The following is a 7,704-nucleotide window of genomic DNA, read 5'->3' as shown; positions in this document are numbered from 1 at the left end:
ATTAGTATTCAATCATTATCTCAACACGTAAACACACTTTGGTGGTGCCGCAAGACCAATCGCATGCCCATACACGAGGGTCAGCCCATATAGCTCTGACACGGCCCTGAAGCACCCTGCCTTGTACCGCAGCACAAGGGGATTGATCGCAACCAAACGGTGGACTGGAGCCCGAATAGTATGTATATCTGATCTCAACCAGATTATGGACCGCAGCCCTATATATATTTATATACCCGTCCGATCGCAACCGGCCGGGTAAACAGCCGATGGTTCTCAACCCATCTAACTGCCTGTATAGCCAATTGATCGCAAGCAATTGGGGTATCATGCTCAAATAACATATAGCCAAGCACATGCAACCCACATTAACACATATGGAGGGGAAATCATACATATATAACCTATGGGTGGTCAACCACATTACTAGAGATATGCCTAAGGAGTTCATGCTCCTTTCTCCTAGGTCCATGGGATACCAATTCGACTAACATGCAATATACAAGACTCTCTTATCCTACGAATGGTACCCGAAATATCAAACTAGACTCAGGCATGACAAACGGGGTCCAATGGGACACCACGGGACACGGGGAAACATCAAACGGGGAAAACCACCACATTCCACACTGGAATTCCAGTGGGTGGGCCACCCGCTGGCGGCACAACACGGGACAGCGGGTGCCCGGTGGGCAGTCGCCTGCCCACCGGCTGCTCGCTGCCGGGCGGCCTTCATGAGGCAGCGGGTAGGTGGCAGGTACCCCTGCCCCCACCTATCCCCACTGACTCTTATGTAATATTTCGGTTCCGGGATCCCTCATGGAACCCGAAACCATGTCCAAACACATTTAAACACAAACGACGACACCACGTAATCAAGTAATGGATTAAAACCAAGAATCACATAAACATCAAGATCATCTCATAAACATCAAGATTATCTCATAATCATCATATCAATCTCTAGAAAAGCCTTATCAAGATATAAACACAGAATCATATATCGAAGGAGCCAATGAAGGAGATTATAGCAAGGAAAATAGATTTTGTTGAGACATGGGTTACCTCTTAGCCTTAATTAGAATCCTTGGCTACTAAGGTTCTTTCTCTAAGATCTCCTCTTCTTGATTTCTCCTACGTTTGGTGATAGGGGAATTCTTGGGAATTCTTGTGTGGTGGAATTTATTGTGGTGTGAATTCTAGGTGCCTCCTATGTCCTTGTATATTTATATCTAAGAGTCATAACTGGGGTCTGAATGGTAGGGATTTACTTATTCTATTCCTTATAGGACTAAGTGTTTGGTTTAGGGATAAGGGTCTATGGTCTATGGTGGACCCTTCATAATTAATTAAGGGAATTCAATTCTCTTTTACGGGTAAGTAATTAAATAATTAGTTTGGGTTAGAGGCCGTAACACGGGGTGTTACACTCTCCCCCCTTACAAGAGGCTTCATCCCCGAAGCCTGTGCGTGGATCCATTCTTTCACCCCTGGACGTCACGTATTTGGCCTCCTGAATTTAGGAAATGTGACTCCACGTGTCGTTTGCTGGGGGTAGAGTGGAGCTTGGTGAGGTGGTGTTTGGAAAGTTTGGGTCTACCTTGGTTTCCTGCTCCCGAGATAGACGCCCCGCGCGTGCCTAACATGGCCTCGATTGCCGCCACTCTCCGATCCAATGAGTGTGTTGCGGGGATTAGGGATGAGAACCCTTCATCCAAGATTTGGTTCTATCGGTGAGTTGCACGAGGATGCGTTCATTAACGGATCTTTCATCTTAGCCTTCCGGGTTCCCTGTAACACCCCCCAAACAAGACCTATATAAAAGCCTTAACACATGCAGATTAAACGACAAAACTAGCACAACGGAAGATAAAACGAAACTGGATAAAAGAAATCAAACGGGGTGTCACGCCACGTCTACCAAACACGGTAAACGCTACGGCAAACAATCTGCAAGGGTATACATCTATCCCAAAACATCAGTCTAACTACATTGGCGCACAGGCCACAAAAGCAAGGATAAAGGTGCTAAGCTACCAGGCTCTAGACATCGCGCTCGTCTAAACGTCACCTGAAAGATACAAAGATAAACATTGGGACGACGCCCGGTCAGTGAATAATGCTGGTAACCCACCAATACCGTTAAGTATCATAAATAGATAGATATAAGTCATAAAAACCGTTTTGGAAACGGAATACACACACATATATATATATATATATATATATATATATATATATATATATATATATATATATATATATATATATATATATATATATATATATATATATATATAAGTCAAAACCAAGATCAACTGTCAACACAAGACTCATCACTCTCAAGGATAACATGGGAACACATCCCAAACCACAAAGGTTAACCACACGCAAAGGATAAAGACTCACCCAACGGCAACACATGCCAAACAACACAAGCCTCCGTGACTACACACGTCACGAGAGAATATCACAGAACGCCGACGTTACAAGCCCTCGCAACATCACCCATCACGAGTTGGTATGCCTTCCTTATGCCCTGTTCCAACCTTATGGCTACCCCCAACCTTGTACCTTCTTTCCAACCATTACCTCCAGGACCCCTGTACTTCTTAGTCCAACCTTATTCCCCCGGGACCGTCGTCCCCCACCAACAACCACCAACGAAAACCACCAATCACGGCAACACATGCCCGGATAACACATGTTATCCCCCCAAAACGTGGACCCATCACTCAGGCCACAACTCCATAATCACGTCACGACCACCACGATGACCGCTGCAATACCTTGGTGACTAGTGTCCCATACCACTAATCGTGCAATCCAGGTAGAGCCACACATGCACCACAACTCAACAAGAGTCAAACAACGGATCACAACGAAGGTATGAAACATACTCAATCAAGGAACGGGTCACAGCCCAACGACAACAACGATGGATAACACAAGTTATCATCAACCAAACGGAAGGTACAAACAACACACACGCTAGCATTAAGACAATAAACTAGCATGCTTATCAACGGGGAAACTCAAGATAGTTCCGAGGAACACACAAGACACCTCTTGGTCCAACGAAACACAATGTTGAACACTTAGCACGATTCAAGACACCAAAATCCTACATGGTTACCTACCATATAGTTCTAGACGTACGAGACATCAAGAAGACACTCAAATAGTTCCACAAAAGAACAACGGGAAGCCAAAAGACCAAATACCGAGTCAAACAAATCACGGGTGGACCCACGGGTAGGCCCTTACCCGTGGTTCTGCCCGCGGGTACACTACCCACAAGTCTATGTACCTGCGGGTGGGCGGCGGGTAGGGCTCTCCCCGCAGTTCCACCCGCGGGTACATACTCCTGGGCAAAATAATCCCTTCGGGGATTTTCTTCTCCAAACACAAATTCAAGTTCAAAACATGGCAAATCTCACCAAACACAACAAAATGACTTGAACCATGGAAAATGCCAAGCAATGGCACAAAGGAACCCTAAACACAAGCTCTAGATATGCAATATCACAAGACAAATGCATAAACCCTCACATTTCATAGCAAAACACATGTAGAATCCAAGAAATCACATATAGGTAAGCAAAATAGGTTTTGTAGAGCATGGGTTACCTCTTGAAGACCAAAAGACTTCACTTTACACCACAACAAGCTCTCCACAAGGCTTACTTTCCAAACCCACTTCAAGATTAAACCAAAAGATCATAAAGATCCTACCTTTAAGAAAAAGACAACTAAGATGGAACCAAAAACACAAGATGAACATAGATCTTACCCTCCTAGATGCCCAAATAGGTGAAAGGTTGAATCTTGGAAGCAAATCTTGGAATCTTGACAAGGGTCTCAACTTGGCTTGGAGAATAAGCTACACTTCTTTTCTAGAGAGAAGGTAGAACTAATTTCTCAGAATTGTAGGGAATGAAATGAAGAAGTCTTCTAGGTTAGGTTACAATACTAACTCTTGGTGAAAAGACAAGGATACCCTTACTAACCCTTAGAAGGTGTAAGGAACAAGGGAACTCCCCTCAAAGCACAAGGTACAAGCACAACTTTAAGGTTGACTAGTCAAATTCTAGTCCTTGAGTATTAAAAATCAGGATTTTAGGAATTAATTCCCCAAATAAAATAGGATTAATTACTCAATTAATCCATGGATTGAATGTGGATTTTTGGGGTGTCACATCCTCTCCCCCTTCAAAGAAGCTTCGTCCCCGAAGCTTGGGTACGACGAATTAAAAGCAAACAGTGGAAGGAAACGACATTGTGACAAGAAGTTCAAGAACAACTCTTTTGGCCAAAGACTCCAAAAGAACTCACAATGATTCCAAAGCAAAGAAGAAGGCATTTCAAATTCAAGGATTGGCAAAAGGTTAGCAAACGGATAGATTGAGCATCAAGAACTCTAACCTCAACACAACCACCAACTTCTAGACCACAACCAAGACTAGACTACTAACTCCAAACACCAACTTCCAAGCTAGCTAAACAACAAGGCAACAAGCAAAAACAAGCAAGCACACAAGGCACACAACAAACGAGGAAAACGAGGCACCTTCCACAAACAACTCAGGGTACCGCTCCCGCATCGATGACTCCAGCTCCCAAGTAGCTTCCTCAACCCCATGATGTGACCACCAAATCTTCACCATCTTAATAGATTTCCTACGAGTGTCCCGAGTCTTGAAGTCCAAAATTCTGAGCGGCCTTTCTTCGTAAGACAAATCTTCATCTAACGGTATTACTTCTGGTGGTTAAACATGAGCCGAGTCGTGAACATATCTCTTGAGCTGCGATACGTGGAACACGTTATGCACCCTTTCTAACTCCATAGGCAACGCCAAACGGTAAGCCAAACTCCCAACCCTCTCCAGGATTTCAGACGGGCCTATAAACTTAGTGCTCAACTTCCCTTTCTTTCCAAACCGCATTACTCCCCGGGTGGGAGATACTTTCAACCAAACCTTATCCCCAACCGAGAACTCCACTTGTCTTCTAGCCAAATCAGCATAAGACTTTTGGCGATTTTGAGCTGCTTTCATCCTTTCTTGGATCTGTTTAACTTTCTCGGATGTGTCAAGCAAATACTGAGGTCCCAACACTATCAGAATGACAAAATCCTCCCAACAAAGCGGATTGCGACACTTCTGTCCATAGAGAGCTTCATAGGGTGCTATGCGAATGCTCGAATGATAACTGTTGTTGTAAGTAAACTCGATCAGATCCAAATGGTCCTCCCAAGACCCTTGAAAATCCAACATACAAGCTCTCAACATATCTTCGATAGTCTGGATAGTCCTTTCTGTTTGCCCATCGGTGGCTGGGTGGAAAGCAGTACTGAGACTTAGCTTAGTTCCAAGAGCTGCTTGCAAGGATTTCCAAAATTGAGACAAGAACCTTGGATCCCTATCGGAGACAATATCCCTCGGAACTCCATGATACTTTACCACTTGGTTAACATAAGCTTGAGCCAACTGTGTCATAGTCCAAGTCTCCTTCATTGCGATAAGGCGGGCGGTTTTAGTCAAACGATCAACTATCACCCAGATTTTGTCCTTACCCGAACGGGTCGTCGGTAGACCTCCCACGAAATCCATAGATATAGAATCCCACTTTCCTTGTGGAACTTCTAATGGTTGTACCAACCCCTTTACCTTACAACGTTCCGCTTTTACCTTCTGACAGTTAAGGCATTTCCCAACAAACTCTGCAACTTCCTTTTTCATATTAGGCCACTAGAAGAAGCCCTTCACGTCTTTGTATAACTTGTCTCCTCCGGGGTGGACCGAATAGGGTGTCTTATGACCCTCTTCCAAAATCTGTCGCTTCCACTGATCACATGACGCGGGTATGCATAAATGTCCTTTGTACCTCAACACCCCATCCATAGATAACTCAAACGGTCCCCCTTTCCCTTTAGCTAGGTCATCCCTTACCTTTGTCAAATATGCATCCTTTTGCTGCTCTTCCTTAATTTCTCCCAGAAATGTAGGTACAATCCTTAAGTTATAGCAATGAACTTCTACCTCAACTTCTCCCTGTTCCACCACTTCCAAGCTCATCCGTTGGAGCTCCTTACACAGCTCATCCACCACTACCCAAATAGAACTAACGGTATGCTTCGATTTCCAACTTAAGGCGTCCGCTACTACGTTAGCTTTTCCTTCGTGATACTGAATATCTAACTCGTAGTCCTTAATGAGCTCCAACCACCTTCGTTGTTGCATATTGAGGTCCTTTTGGGTGAAGATATATTTGAGACTCTTGTGATCCGTGAAGATCTTGCAACGCACCCCATATAGATAATGCCTCCAAATTTTCAAAGCAAACACTACGGCGGCCAATTCCAAATCGTTTGTAGGGTAATTCTCTTCGTGAACTTTAAGCTGGCGTGAGGCGTAAGCAATAACTCTCCCATTTTGCATTAACACACAACCTAGTCCTTTCTTGGACGCATCACTGTATACCTCAAACCCTTCCGTTCCTGATGGCAATATTAAGACTGGTGCAGTCGTGAGCCTCTCCTTCAAATCTCGAAATGCTAACTCACAAGCTTGATCCCAAACAAAAGGCACTTCTTTCCTTAATAACTTAGTCAAAGGTTGAGCCACCTTGGCGAAATCCAAAACAAAACTTCGATAATAACCCGCTAAACCAAGAAAACTTCTTACTTCCGCCACCGATGAAGGTACAGTCCAATCTTTCACTGCCCGTATCTTGTCCGGATCCACAGAAATCTCCCTACTATCAATCACGTGGCCTAGAAACGTCACACTATTTTTCCAAAATTCGCACTTAGAGAGCTTGGCGTATAACTGCTTCTCCCTCAAGATCTGAAGTACCGTCCGAAGATGTCCAACATGCTCCCTCTTATCCTTCGAATAAACCAAAATATCGTCGATGAACACGATCACAAAATCATCGAGGTGGGGTTTGAACACTCTGTTCATCAAGTCCATAAAAACTGCAGGGGCGTTAGTTAACCCAAACTGCATAACTGTAAACTCGTAGTGACCGTACCGAGTCCGAAACGCAGTCTTAGGAATGTCCTTGTCTGCTACCTTTATCTGATGGTACCCTGACCTCAAGTCAACTTTGGAAAACACTCCTGCACCGCGGAGTTGGTCAAAAAAGTCGTCGATCCTTGGGAGGGGGTATTTGTTCTTGATGGTAACTTGGTTCAGCTCTCGGTAGTCGATACACAACCTCATACTTCCGTCTTTCTTCTTTACAAACAAAACCGGAGCTCTCCATGGCGATGTACTTGGCCGGATATAACCCTTATCAAGGAGTTCTTGCAATTGGGTCTTCAACTCTTGCATTTTTGGCGTAGCCAAATGATATGGGGCCTTAGAGGTGGGTGCTGTGCCTGGAAAAAGGTCCACTGAGAACTCCACTTCTCTAGTAGGAGGCATACCCGGTATTTCCTCGGGAAATACATCAAGAAATTCACGAACTACGGGTATAGATTGAGCTACCTCTCCTTTTTCCTTCAAGTTCTCGACCGAACACAAGTATAACTCATTGCCTTTATCCATATCCCTCTTCAACTTTGTCATAGACACCAACTTAATCCCGGGTTCTCCCAACTTTCCACGGTATGATACCCTTTTCCCACTTGGTCTGTAACACCCCGTGTTACGGTCCCTAAAACCAATTAATCATTTAACCAATTACCCAAAAGAAAGA

Source organism: Ipomoea nil, unplaced genomic scaffold (assembly GCF_001879475.1).
Source record: "Ipomoea nil cultivar Tokyo-kokei standard unplaced genomic scaffold, Asagao_1.1 scaffold0666, whole genome shotgun sequence".
Lineage (NCBI taxonomy): Eukaryota > Viridiplantae > Streptophyta > Magnoliopsida > Solanales > Convolvulaceae > Ipomoea > Ipomoea nil.
This window is presented reverse-complemented; position numbering follows the sequence as displayed.